This window comes from Erpetoichthys calabaricus, chromosome 4 (genome assembly GCF_900747795.2).
Source record: "Erpetoichthys calabaricus chromosome 4, fErpCal1.3, whole genome shotgun sequence".
Classification (NCBI taxonomy): domain Eukaryota; kingdom Metazoa; phylum Chordata; class Cladistia; order Polypteriformes; family Polypteridae; genus Erpetoichthys; species Erpetoichthys calabaricus.
The window spans coordinates 266,453,023-266,466,726 of NC_041397.2; the positions used below are offsets into that span (position 1 = coordinate 266,453,023).

At 38.6% G+C, this 13,704-nt stretch overlaps 1 protein-coding gene across 2 annotated transcripts in view; it reads left to right on the forward strand.

Moving 5' to 3' along the window:
* Positions 1-13,704, forward strand: part of tent5c (terminal nucleotidyltransferase 5C) — a 30,692-nt gene that overhangs the window by 2,349 nt on the left and 14,639 nt on the right. Inside the window, exon 2 of one of the 2 annotated variants that reach the window (XR_007934809.1) lies at positions 1,278-1,469. The exons of the other annotated variant lie outside the window; for it this stretch is intronic. The gene's annotated coding sequence lies outside the window, so the exon portion shown is untranslated. Of the gene's footprint in view, positions 1-1,277; positions 1,470-13,704 lie in introns of those variants that run through there. 2 annotated transcript variants of the gene reach the window in all.

The following is a 13,704-nucleotide window of genomic DNA, read 5'->3' on the forward strand; positions in this document are numbered from 1 at the left end:
TTTTTGGGCCTGTGTGTGCATAAGCTGGTTGATAGATAGATAGATAGATAGATAGATAGATAGATAGATAGATAGATAGATAGATAGATAGATAGATAGATAGATAGATAGATAGATAGATAGATAGATAGATAGATAGATAGATAGATAGATAGATAGATAGATAGATAGATAGATAGATAGATTAAAAATAATTAAACATAAAAGCAAAAAAGGGTGTCCTAGATATGGGCAGGGCCCAGTAAGTCCCTATAAAAGACAGTGAAGCTTTGCATGTCATGACAGTAATGCAGGCAAAAGAATACTACTAGAGGGCACTCCATCATATTGCTTGCAAAGGCTATTTACAGTCTCCCCCAGGAGCTGGAGCGTAACATGGCTGAAAGTACACAATATTCTCCCAGGACAATTGAGGATCATAGCAACTTTGCAGTTTATATATGTTGCATACAGTATATGCAATTATATTTAGTATATACAATACTAGCGGAGTCCTGAGTGCCACCCGGGTTGGATGCACCAACTGGCACTGCTGAGGTGGGAATATCAACTAAATTTTTAATTGTAACATGGTCTATGGTCTTCCATTGTACAAACAGGAAGTCTGTGCAAAGTTTGGCATAGACAGAGCCAATGGTGTGGATTTGCATACTGGACAAACATGATAACAATGACAGTTCAAAAAAATTACTTAGTCTGCAATAGGAATTTCTGAATGGAGACCCATTAATTCTTTTGTAAGGCTTTCTTGAACGCAGTAGGTCTAAGGATAAAAGAAGACATTCTTCAAGGTAAATGAGCATGCTGAGCAGGAAAAATCAAAAAGAAAAAACTAATAATATAATGAAGACTTTATGTAACATTTATCAAAATATGTTTCTAATAAACTACAAGCACTATGTATGTTGGTATTGGCAGTATTGCACATTTGCAGCAATATGCACACAGATTAGATAAGAATAAACTAACATAGCCACATTAACCTAAACTATATTAAGCAGGCTTGAAGTAGATTAAGAGATAGATATGAAAGGAACTATATAAGAGATAGATCATGATAAGAGACCTGTTGCCATCTAATTGGATCTAATAATGGCTTATACATGGCAATCAGGTTTATCAGAATTTGGTCAGATCTGCCCAGTTGTGTCATAGGCTTACATTTTATGGCACTTAATATTTAAATAAAGCAGCTCTTAGAAATGTGCTCCTGTTTCTGATTTTTTGTGCATTTGTTCTGTGTTAATTATGTTTATCTATTGTTTCATTTTTTCCAGTCTGATTCTGACATCCATTTGCGGCATTCCTCCTTCATGCTGAAAGTTAAACTTTTTTGAACTGTTTTGTTCTGCATTTTACTTTTAATGCTCACCATTATTTTGGAGATCCTGTCATTAGAAATACGCTCATTGTCATTGTCCTAAACAGACTAAAAAGCTCTCCAGGGAATCACTTCCTTATCCAAGCTGTGGATCCAAAACCCTCTTTAAACTCTTTTTGCTAAGCAATCTTTGGTAATGACTTTTTTGCTCTTTTTTTAACCACAGTTTTTGTCTTGTTTTGGCTTTGATGCTTATTCTTTAAGATCTCCAGGTATCAACCCTTTTTTTGGCTTTTCCCTTTTCTCCTGACACACTATCAAACCCAATTCGACTTGCAGATATTATACCAAATTGTTGAATCAATGAATAGAACATGGCACATACTGATGGAAGTTTGTTGTTGGTCCTTCCAAAATTCCCCTGGTTGAAGTCACCATCCTTTCAATGTTGGAATGATTCAGCAATATAGTGATGGTAGCAGAGTGAACCATTTTTATTGCTGAGTCCTTGTTCGCAGAGGGAGGAATTAATTAATAAATTACATTAATTAATAGATTAGATTAGATTGTGCCAAGCTCCCCAGGACAGAGAATGACTACACTGTTCCTAGTAGAAGTGCTCCATATTTAAAGTAGAATCAGCATATGTAGAGCAAAGAAAAACTGAAGTCAATTACTGTGGTAAACTTAACAGTTCACTTTGCCATCACCATAGTGCGAGTGGTTGGCTCTCTTTGTGTCGTGTATACTTTGTGATTAAACAGCTTCAGAACTCATCTGCAGTGATGTACTGCATGAATACACAACCATACAAAATACATCACACTATTATGCAACAATAATAAAAAATAATGGCAGTATATTTTCGTGCCTCTTGGCCCACTGTTACGGCTCTTGTCTTTACAGGCACATTGTCTATAAAGTAGTCATGTTCTAGTGTCTGCCTTCTAACATTTGTCCTACTCTCTGGAACACAGCACATGCCCCTGCTCTCAAATGGCAAGAGCGACTAAATGTGACCCTCTCCCAGTCTTTCAGCATACTTCCATTAACCCTGTGTTACCAGTTAATGATCATATAAGTTCTTACCCACCAGTGCTCTTCTGTTGTTCTCACAGAGGTTTCTCGCCCTTCAAAATTGCCCCGTTCTGCATTTTATAATAACTTTTTGCTGCTGGCACCCATCAACTGCAAACATGCAGTTTATGAAGTCGTATTTTCTATTTCATACAAAGTTTATAAGATAACCGTTCTTTGAAGTAAGGAGGCCAGTTTATTTCTGGGAGCATATCCTCTGGTGATGGAAATATTAGAAAAAATATCAGAAAAAATATTGGTATGGGGGCGGCACGGTGGCGCAGTGGTAGCGCTGCTGCCTCGCAGTTAGGAGACCCGGGTTCGCTTCCCGGGTCCTCCCTGCGTGGAGTTTGCATGTTCTCCACGTGTCTGCGTGGGTTTCCTCCGGGCGCTCCGGTTTCCTCCCACAGTCCAAAGACATGCAGGTTAGGTGGATTGGCGATTCTAAATTGGCCCTAGTGTGTGCTTGGTGTGTGGGTGTGTTTGTGTGTGTCCTGCGGTGGGTTGGCACCCTGCCCAGGATTGGTTCCCTGCCTTGTGCCCTGTGTTGGCTAGGATTGGCTCCAGCAGACCCCCGTGACCCTGTGTTCGGATTCAGCCGGTTGGAAAATGGATGGATGGATGGATATTGGTATGGTTAGTGCAGCATTCATGCTTTTACCCAGTGGTGCTGAGTTCCTCTTATAGCAAGTGTAGGGGCCAACACACAAAGCTAGAATGATTCAAATTGTCAGTATGTACAAAAGGAGGGGAGGACAGGAAGCCAATCCATCAATCATCCTTTATTTTATATGGTATGTTTTTCAGACAGATCCATGTGTTAGTATTTTACAACACACACTAGAACCCAATACAAAGTAAAAGTAGTTTTCAAGATAAATAAAGCTCATGGTAAATCAAAAAGAAATGTTCAAATACTGATGGGAAAGCTACACATTGAATCAAATGAACACAGACATCAACTGTGTGTTACAGTGAGAGTTAATGAAAAGCACAGCACATGAGCAGAAGGACAGTTATAAAAGATTTCAATTCAGGAAAAGCAGATTTAAGAGACGAGAGGGGTTTCTGGGAAGATATAAAAGCTGTGGTTTGAGCCTCATAGATGAACCACAGATTAAGAGTATTTGTCAAGAGAGGCACATTTAGACAAATAAAAGGAGGCTGTCAAAAGATCTCATGCATTACCTGTGAGCCACAGTTCAGGCAGTGCGATTTACACCTCTACATGATAGCTGAAAACTATGAATGGTTCATAAGAAGTGGCTGCAAAGTGAAAATGCCTTACATGGGAGCATACTGAGGAGATTTGAAATAATCTAGTGGAGGTAATGGTGGTGTACCACAATACTGGACTGAAGTCAAAGAACCATTTTAGCATTGGTTCAGTCTTATTCAACCTTTATGTGAAATATATATGTTGTGAGGGAGCCTAGTTATGCAATGCCTGATCCCTGCTATGCATTATAATAGACAGGCATCCATGGGGCACCAGTCCCAAGTAAAAGAATCTGGGGTTCAGAAGGACAAGTGGGGCAGCTGGGGTGAGAAAACTAGGAGAATGGCCCCTGGAGTTCTAAGGGCACTCCTCACCCCAAGGCAAAAACCAAGGGCACCATTAGTGACCCCAGAAGTGGTTTCAGGCTCAGGCATAAAAGTTCCTTCCGGCCATACAATCGTTGAGTTTCAACTCAAAAGTGCAGGTAGTGGAGGCTGCCGAGAGCTTGCTTGTTTTTTGTGCCTGACGTCCTAACATGCAATGTGTCAGCACAAAAGTGATTAAACACTTAGTTCGGTCACTCCATCCACCCATCTGTTCATCTATCCATCATTCAACCTACTTATTCAAACTGTAGCGCAAGAGGAAGTCAAGTTTCATTCTGGCAGCACTGGGGGCAATGCAGAAAGCAAATCTTGATGGAGTGCCACTCCATTTCAAGATACTCACACACCCACATCCACACCAGATCAATTTTAAGCTATCAGTTCATCTAACAGTCATCATACAGCTATGACAGTAATTTCATAAAGGCCTTATTTTAGCCAGAACTCCCCTTCAGGAATGTCACTAGCTTGAGCTCTGGTCATCACAATGCATTCTATTATCAGATATGTTTACAGAATACTTTTGGTTGTTTTCTTTACAGTTTTTAAAATGATACTAAATACTCTGTCTTGGAATATGTCCACAGAGTACCATATATAACAAAATTTAGGAAGTCTTTATGTTAGCACTGTAATTCACTTAGGAGGCATCCTATTGCAGGCAGTGATTAATGCTGCTGCCTCACGGATCCAGCATTTGGGGTTTGAATCCTTCATCATCAAGTCATTGTGGTAGTAGAACTATTTTCATGTGTGTACAGAGTACAGTGAAATACTCATTTAAATATCCATCCCACATGCAACACTTTGCAGTTCTCCTACACCATGAAAAATGAGAACATATTAAAAGACATAAATGACAACATATCTATATATATAAAAATGGAATGGGTGGGTCGTCGGGTGGGCCTTTTTTTCATTCGGTCGTTTTTTCGACGTTTTGAAAATGTAGAATGATTATTTGATTTTTTTGTTTTTATTTGATCGTGTCTATGTAGCCGCCGTCGTAATAAAATATCGGTAAAATCGTCATTTATCGTAATTTATTTTTGGCGTATAACGTCGCCGTCGTCGAGGTCAGTGATACCAGTGCAAAAAATCTGCTTACAGTTGAAAGACACGCCCTACTCACTGGACAGTTAAAAACACCAATCAAACTAACGATGACATCAAGTATTACCCAATCAAAAGTAGGAAAGGAGGCATCTTCATAAAATGCGTGTGGGATGATTTGCATGAGACGCTACTTTAAAAAAAAAATTATAAAAAAAATACGGGACAAATCCCGTCCAGAATTGATTCAAAACGGGACGCGCAATTTCATTCTCAAACGCGGCACGATTCCGTATTTTAAAGGACGGGTGGCAACCCTACAGTGCCAGGTAACCACCCATACAATCACATTGTGATTCAGACTAGGAATGCAATGAATGTAATTACCCCGATCTACATACAAGGCGAAAGTCTTGCAACATTCAAAGATGATGGTTTGGGATAATTAGTACTTATTAAGTACAACATTGAACATAAAAGAGCTTATCAAGCCTTGAACCGAAAAAAACCAAGATCTCAGAGATCGTAAAAAAAAAAAAGGAGGTAATGTCGTTTTACTCGCTGTAGATTTTACTCAAACATTACCAGTTATTCCACGAGGGAGACCAGCAGATGAACTCAACGCGTGTTTAAAATCCATGCTTCTCCCACGCTCGGTTATATGTCGCGTGTTCTCGGGTAGGTACACCAAAAAATGTATACATTTAAGCATGTAATGGGCAAAGAAAAAATGAGGTATACCCGAAGGCACTGCAGTAGTACTCAATGTAACTTTACTTCTTAAATGTTAATGTTTTACTGTTTAATTATTTATACGCTTCTTATATGTTGTTCAAATTCTTTTATCAAAATACCACTGACAGCGCAATGCACGATAACATCGAGTGAATACACCATACGCATCCGCCCACGGCTGCCCTGCTGTGCGCAGATAGGACTTGATTGTACAATAAAATAAAATAAAGATAAAAAGACTAAAACAATCATCACCCATAAAGCGGATAGTAGACGTGACGTATTATATGTGTACCACATTTCAAGTGTATAGGTGCAACGGTTTGCGAGCTACAGGTCATTTAAAATCCTGGACAGACACACAAATTGCCACGGTAGCAAATTACAGAAGAAGATTTTACTGTTTAATAATTTACGAGCTGTATATACCCGGCGTTGCCCGGGGCAGAAGTAACCTAATCGGTCAAACACTTACATATATACCAAAGTAAACCTAATCGGTCAAACAGTTACATATATAAAAAAACCGAACCTAATCGGACAAACAGCTTCATATATACAGAAGCGAACCTAATCGGACAAACAGCTAATCTATATACATAAGCAAACCTAATTGGTCAAACAGTTACATAAATACAAAAGCAAACCTAATCGATCAAACAGCTTCATATATACAGAAGCGAACCTAATTGGTCAAACAGTTATGCATGTGCACAATGATTTTACAAACATTATGCGTGTTAACAATCATGAAAAAGAAAAGATTGAGGAACTGTTCTTCTATATGTGATGAAGCCACTAATAAGACAGATTTTTTTCAGGACCCAGCTGTTTCATAACTAAACTACTGCCACCCCAAAGTAATGCCTAATAGTGGTTTTTCGGGTAGCTGTGGAATAAAAAGGGTGTTTTTTAGTCAGTAAGAATCTGACACTACCCTTCAGTACGGGCTGAAGGGTGCCTATGTAAGGTTTTACATCCTTCCCGTATGGAAAAAAAAACATACTAAACTTTTTTTTCATCATTACAGATAATCTCAGTCAAATGGAAGTACGCATTCTCTATTTATTTTTATGTAATTTTTACTTTTTCACAAAGCCATCCCATTCCAATTTGTATGAATAAACTTTTGCTACAGAGTTAGCAAAAGTTTATTCATGCACATATTTTAATACGGATAATCTATCTCTAATCAAGGTTCTCATTTTCATTCTAATTTAAAATAATAATAGATACTCGTTTTTTTCTTCTGTTTTAGAAAAACCAATCTATGCCACCTACGTCTTTGTCAAGTCAGCTTCATCCAGCTTCATCACATATACAAGAAGAGTTCCTCAATCTTTTCTTTTTAATGATTGTTAACACGCATAATGTTTGTAAAATCATTCTGCACATGCATAACTGTTTGACCAATTAGGTTCACTTTTGTATATATGAAGCTGTTTCATCGATTAGGTTTGCTTTTGTATTTATGTAACTGTTTGACCAATTAGGTTTGCTTATGTATATAGATTAGCTGTTTGTCCGATTAGGTTTGCTTCTGTATATATGAAGCTGTTTATCCGATTAGGTTCGGTTTTTTTATATATGTAACTGTTTGACCGATTAGGTTTACTTTGGTATATATGTAAGTGTTTGACCGATTAGGTTACTTCTGCCCCGGGCAACGCCGGGTATATACAGCTCGTTAAAAATATAATTTCATTGCATTTAATAGAAAATTCAAATCATTTTACCTCCAAGGTTTCCCAGTAGAACATTGCTCAGAGCATCACACTGCCTCGCTGACTTGTTTTCTTCCCATAGTGTATTCTGTTGCCTATCTTCCCCAGGTAAATGATGTGCACACACCTGGCTGTCCATATGATCTATAAGAAAATGTGATTTGTCAGACTAGGTAACCTTCGTTCATTGCTCCATGGTCAAGTTCTGATGTTCATGTGCACATTATAGTTACTTTTGGGGGTAAGCATAGGTTCTTGGACCAATTTGCCACTATGTCGTCCTAAACGCAGCAATCTGCTATATACTGTGTGTCCTAACGTGAAAAAAGCCCTTAGAATTAAACACTGATAAGAACATATTGCAACATTTTCCAGTTATTTTATAACAGCCAATAACACTTCATTGAGGTTTGGGTATTTCCAACATCTGTGTGGAGTTCTCCTAATGTCTCTGTGGGTTTCATTTTCAAACATATGCAGTTTTGGTTAAATGTTGATTCTGACCTGGCTTTTTGTGTCTGTGTGGGCCATGAAATGGACAGCAGGGTCTTGCCTTGTGTCCAGTGTTTCTAGGATGCTAAGTATCCAAAACTGTGTCTTAACAAAGGAAACTCTTTTTTTAACCAAAGTTGCACTCAACAAACTCAGTCAGTACATTCAGAATTCAAATCTTCAGGGAGACCATTAGGTCTCTAGCTAGGTATTCAAAAGGTTCTCCTTTCACTTGAAAGCTACTTTTAAGTAATCTTTACAAAAAGCAATACATGCACTGTTTATTTAAGAACAATAAAAGACTGGGTTAACAAGGAGGCCTGCAAAATTACTGGTACAGTTTACAGTTACTTTCGTATGTTTAGTAGGTACCTTCATTCAAATGAAGACAAATACAAAGCCTAACAATCAAAGGCTGCCAATTGCAATAACACACTATCAGTTATGCTTATAGGAAGCTACCTAATAAAATACCAAATGTAGGTAAATTAGAGAAAAAAATCAAAATTATAAAATGTACAAATTAAGTCACTAGTGGAAAGAAAGAAGTTCAAAATGTACTCCATGTAGTAAATGTTGTTAGGACAGCGATAATCACAAATAGTACACAATAGAGGTGTTAGTGTCAGGACACTGAGACAAATATAGTCCTTGGAAAGGTGCCTCCTCTTTACCTTTTGATAATGGACAGATTCAGCCATTCCAGTTGTGATAGATAAGTTGCTCCACTACTGAATTGGCAGGCAGATCTCCTGCTGTTCAGAGATGGCATTGTTAAATGATGCCATAAATTTAATTCAGTTTATTTTTGTGTAGTGCCCTTCACTGAGTAGAGGCAACCAGCACTGTGACAAGTTCTGCAATAAAAGTATGAATTTTACACAATCCTTAATTGTAAAAACAGAATTAGCACACATAAAGACACACATTTGTTTAAGCACACAAAAAACAAAGTAGAAACCGATTAAAATCAACTGAAACCTACAATATATTTTCATTAATTGTTCATTGAACTATGGCCATTTGACAACAGGGAATAGGAAAACAAAAAACTTAGCCTGCAGCATGTCTGGAGAAAATAAACCTCTGGGTGGTCAACACTCATTTTTAAGACAGAAAGTCAAAGACAAAGTCAGACATAGCGCTTTTGGCAACTAGCTAACTGGGCATTCCATAGGCTGGGCCATCCAATCTGATGAAAGAAGCTTTCCATCCACTGATTCCAATGATCATGGTATCTCAGATGACTTTTTCAAAGGTAGAAGAACACCTTGGCACTAAGTGCCACATCAGGATAACAAGAAGAGAAACAGAATAGAGGAGGGCTAGTAAGGGGGGATTAGGCTCTAGAGGTACAAAGGGTGAGCTCTTCTAGAAGGTCATCACTAGGATTTTTAGTCTGATATAGTCTACAAGTGGTAGTCAATGGAGGGAGGTTATAACTATGGTTAAGTTATGAAAGGAAAAAGGCCAGCTGTGTTTTGAGTGAGCTGAAACAATTTGACGGAGCTGCAATAACATCACTAAGATGTGACCATTTCTTGCACTAGAAGCAGCACAGATGATATGACAGATTGTAGAGTAGGAGTCTTTAGGAGTGAGACAATGGCATAAAAGTTAAGATGTCATTCAAAGTAATATCCTGATTTCAGTAGCTTTAGGACCCTTCATTTTAATTGCATCGCAGTATAGAGGAGAACGAATCTTTGAAAAGGCTGAGCAAGAGGTGCTGGTGTCCTGTTGTCCATACTGAGATATCAGTGAAGCAGGGAGGAATACAGTATGACAGGAATAAAGGAAATAACAAACTGAATGTCATCAGCATAGGAGTGATATGAAAAGTCATTTTTGATTATAAGGATACAAATAAAGCTTAACTTTAGAAAAGTTAACTTAAAGTTGTGTGACATTTTTCATGTGTGCTACTGCAAAGCTGCACACACCAGTCTGCACCTATAGTCCAAAAATAAGCTATGCAAGCATGAAGATACTGTACATTGTATGACCTTCCAAGATTGCAAGGAAACCAAAGGGTCCAAACTGCCCTCATTATGCATACCGCCTCACAAAGGTTTTCCTAATCATAGTCATTTCTTAAGGGCAATCTGAAAATGCACCAATTCATAATAAACCACTGTATGGGAAAAAAGCAGCAGAGAGCTCAACACTGACCTGGGGAATCCAGTGGACCAAATGGGTGGATTGCTGTAAAGAACTTGAGTGTTTTGTGTTACTTGGGATGTTTCCCCATTAATGTTGCTCACATACAACTACACCAAAATGAATCATGTTTATTGAACGTGTTTATTTTTGGCCTGTAGCTTGAGAACAGCCACATCTGTGGACACTTAGAGCTAAAATAATCTGATATTTTTATCATGTTCCAATTATTTGTTTTACACATTTATCAGCATAGGGCTGGTGACCAAGTGATTATCTCAATAAACTAGTAAAGCCATTCCTTCACTGAGTTTAAACTTACATGACCTCCTGTTAATTAATCTTGTCTTAAACTCGGCAGATAACTGCATTCCTTCTAGTTTTTAATTCAGTGCGTTCATATTATTATTATTACTATTACTTTTGTAGCGGTCACTTAGTTCCAGATGAAGTCCAGAAGAAACGTCAGGCACAGTTTCATTAAACATTTCATTATGCAGTTTCTGCATGCATTTTATCAGACTTCAAACACATGATTGTGCTGAACAGATAAATCCTCCTTTATCTTTGCAGAAAGTTACAACTGGATTCCCTCCAACCATTTGTCAGCCATATGATATGTAAATCATCCCCACCCCACAACTTACTGTACACAAGCAGCCCTGAACTTCCCAGGCCTCGGCCAGCACTGCCGAAGTGACAGCAACCATAAAGCAGAAACAGTCCTGAAATTTTGAGACCTCACCACTGGGCAATAGTTCAATTTAGAAATAGAAGGAGAAATTTGGGAACTATTTGTCCTTCTTGCTTATGATAATCTCCTTTTTTGAATCGTATCCATATTGTTTTGAAAAACAAAACTTTTCACAAAATGTGACACAATGTGCTGCTCTCAAATTCCAAACCCAACTCAAATAGTGATCAGACCAGGATTTGAATGCAGCAGAACCAGCAATTTGTGTTTTAATGTCACATCTGCAGAATTTTGGGACACAATGTGCTCTGCTAACCACTAACCCTGACTAAGTAGGCTATGTAGACAATATACTGTACAGTAAGTGTATAAAAATTAAAATCTAAGAAAAAATATCTATTACTACCTTTATTAAGTTCCAGGGTCAATGACAAGGAAGCATGAGTGTTTATTGAAGTTGTTATGTTTGAATAGCACAGTCAATTAAATGAACTCTTTGTGTCCTGTTGGGATCATCACAGAGCCTCAAACTCCAAACACAACCGCAACGATAAGTCCTAAATTCAGATTAATTAATTTTATTTCAATGAAATACCTCTTACAGGTTCCTCACTACAAGGTTCACACAACCACAATACAATTCCTTTTCTCGTTCTTTCTCTCCTCCAGACTTCACTGTGAGCTTTGTCCTTTCTCCATACCTGACTCCAACTCACCTGGGTGAAGCAGAGTAGCCTCCTTTATACCAGACTTGGTAGTACATTTTGTGTTACCACATTGTACCTAGGAACACTTCCGAGTCGGGCAGAACCTCCTTAAAATGAGAAATTCTCCTCTCTGGATCTCCCCCTAACAGCTCCCAAGAAACCCAGCAGGGCTGCCCACAGGGACTACAACTTCCATGTAGCGCTGTGGGTGTGTAGGTGGGAGATCCACCAGAAAGATGCTGCCACCTATCGTACCAGGGGAACACTTGACACCGGGAAGCAGTCTCAATCTGTCTTTCCACCCGGTCGGGTAAGAATCCATCCGAGCCAGGATGGCAGCTAACCCATGTACTCCATAACATGTTATACAATATATCACACATCTTAGAAGATGAGCTGAAAACATCATACAGACTGTCAAATTCAAATTCAAGAACAATCAAATTCAATTACAATCAGAATATACCTCTCTATTATAAAAGGAAATCTTGGAAGGCTTGGAAGGAGACGATACGTGATCTTCTCAGAAGACAATTTGATGTCCTGTGAGAGACACTTTAACATCAAGCGAGACAAGGCAGTGAGACAAAAGGACAGCTGCTTTACAGGCTTTTAAATGATCGACATGCAGTGTGACAAGCAGAACACGTAGCTCAGCAGCAGCTGATCAGACTGCATCTCCTTAGTGTGCGTTCAGAACATAATCCCCCACCCCCAACCTCGCAAAAATGAGTAGCAGAGACGCGAAGTGGCTGGAGCGTAGCGCACCTCAGGGGGAGAGGGTAGGCAAGCAAAGCAAGTAGGGGGCTAAGCCCCCTAGTATTATCACAAAAGAAGTAATTAAAGAAACAAGAATTACTAATATTACACAATAACTTCTTGAGGGACCTGTGATTAGTGTGTCACAGTTCCCAGCCTAGGCACAGTTTCAGTGGATTTTGTTCTCCTAGTGTCTGTGTGGAGTTTAAACATTCTCTTTGAGTTCTTGTAAGGTTGCTTCAGGCACTATTGTTTCCTTACTCACCCCAAATACATTCAGGTTAGGTTGATTGGGGGTTCTGTACTAGCTTGAGTGAATACAGGTATATGAGGAATTTGTCCTACATTGGGCTGGCACCCCATCCTAGGCTTGGTTTATATTGAATGTTACCAATTTGGACTCTGGCTTCCACTGTATTCAGTAAATGGATGAATGAATGTGAAATATTTAAAACATAATTGTTACTTACATACTTCTTATTGAATCTTTTAACTTCTTGGCATCTTTAAAATTCTGAAATTACTCAGTCCTCCCAAGACTGAGGTCCAGCCCCAGCAGTGCACAAGTACCAGCAGGTTGCTGTGCCACATGTGCTTGAAAGGCAGCAGATGCCAGACCTGTCATTGTTCTTCTTCCTATCACATAATCAGCTTCTGCAATTTGCTTAAAGTTCAGAAGCCATGTCACCTTCTTGATCTTTTTGCCTATGAAGTTTGCCATAGGAATGAAGTGAACCCAATAACTCTACAGAGGCTGGAGATGTCATTCTTCTTCTTTCTGTTATGTAATCTGCTTCTACAATTTGCCTCACACTCAGTAAATCCAGCCCCAGTAATTCATGAGTACCAGCAGGTTGCATGCAATGGTAGGCACAGCTGTCATTTATCTTCTTCCTATTAGCTACTGCAAGCTGCTTCACTCTCAGCAGATGTTGCCATGATTCTTTTCCTAGCAACAATGTCACATTCTTGCATCACTGTTCTTTTAAAGCCAGCCAAAGAGTATGGCCACACTACCATTTAATGAAAAGAGAACCCAAAGTCCAATTACATGGCCGAGGTTGCCTGCAACTCCAATGCATGGCTTGTGTTATGTATGTCACATCATAAGCTTTCAATTAAAACCAAGATCAAGGTTTAAGGCCCAGTGTTTCACAAGGTTTTGCATGACAGACAACTCTTAGCACTACAGATAGATAGATAGATAGATAGATAGATAGATAGATAGATAGATAGATAGATAGATAGATAGATAGATAGATAGATAGATAGATAGATAGATAGATAGATAGATAGATAGATAGATAGATAGATAGATAGATAGATAGATAGATAGTTATTGTTTTACTTATCCTAAGAGTGAAATCTGGCTTTTTA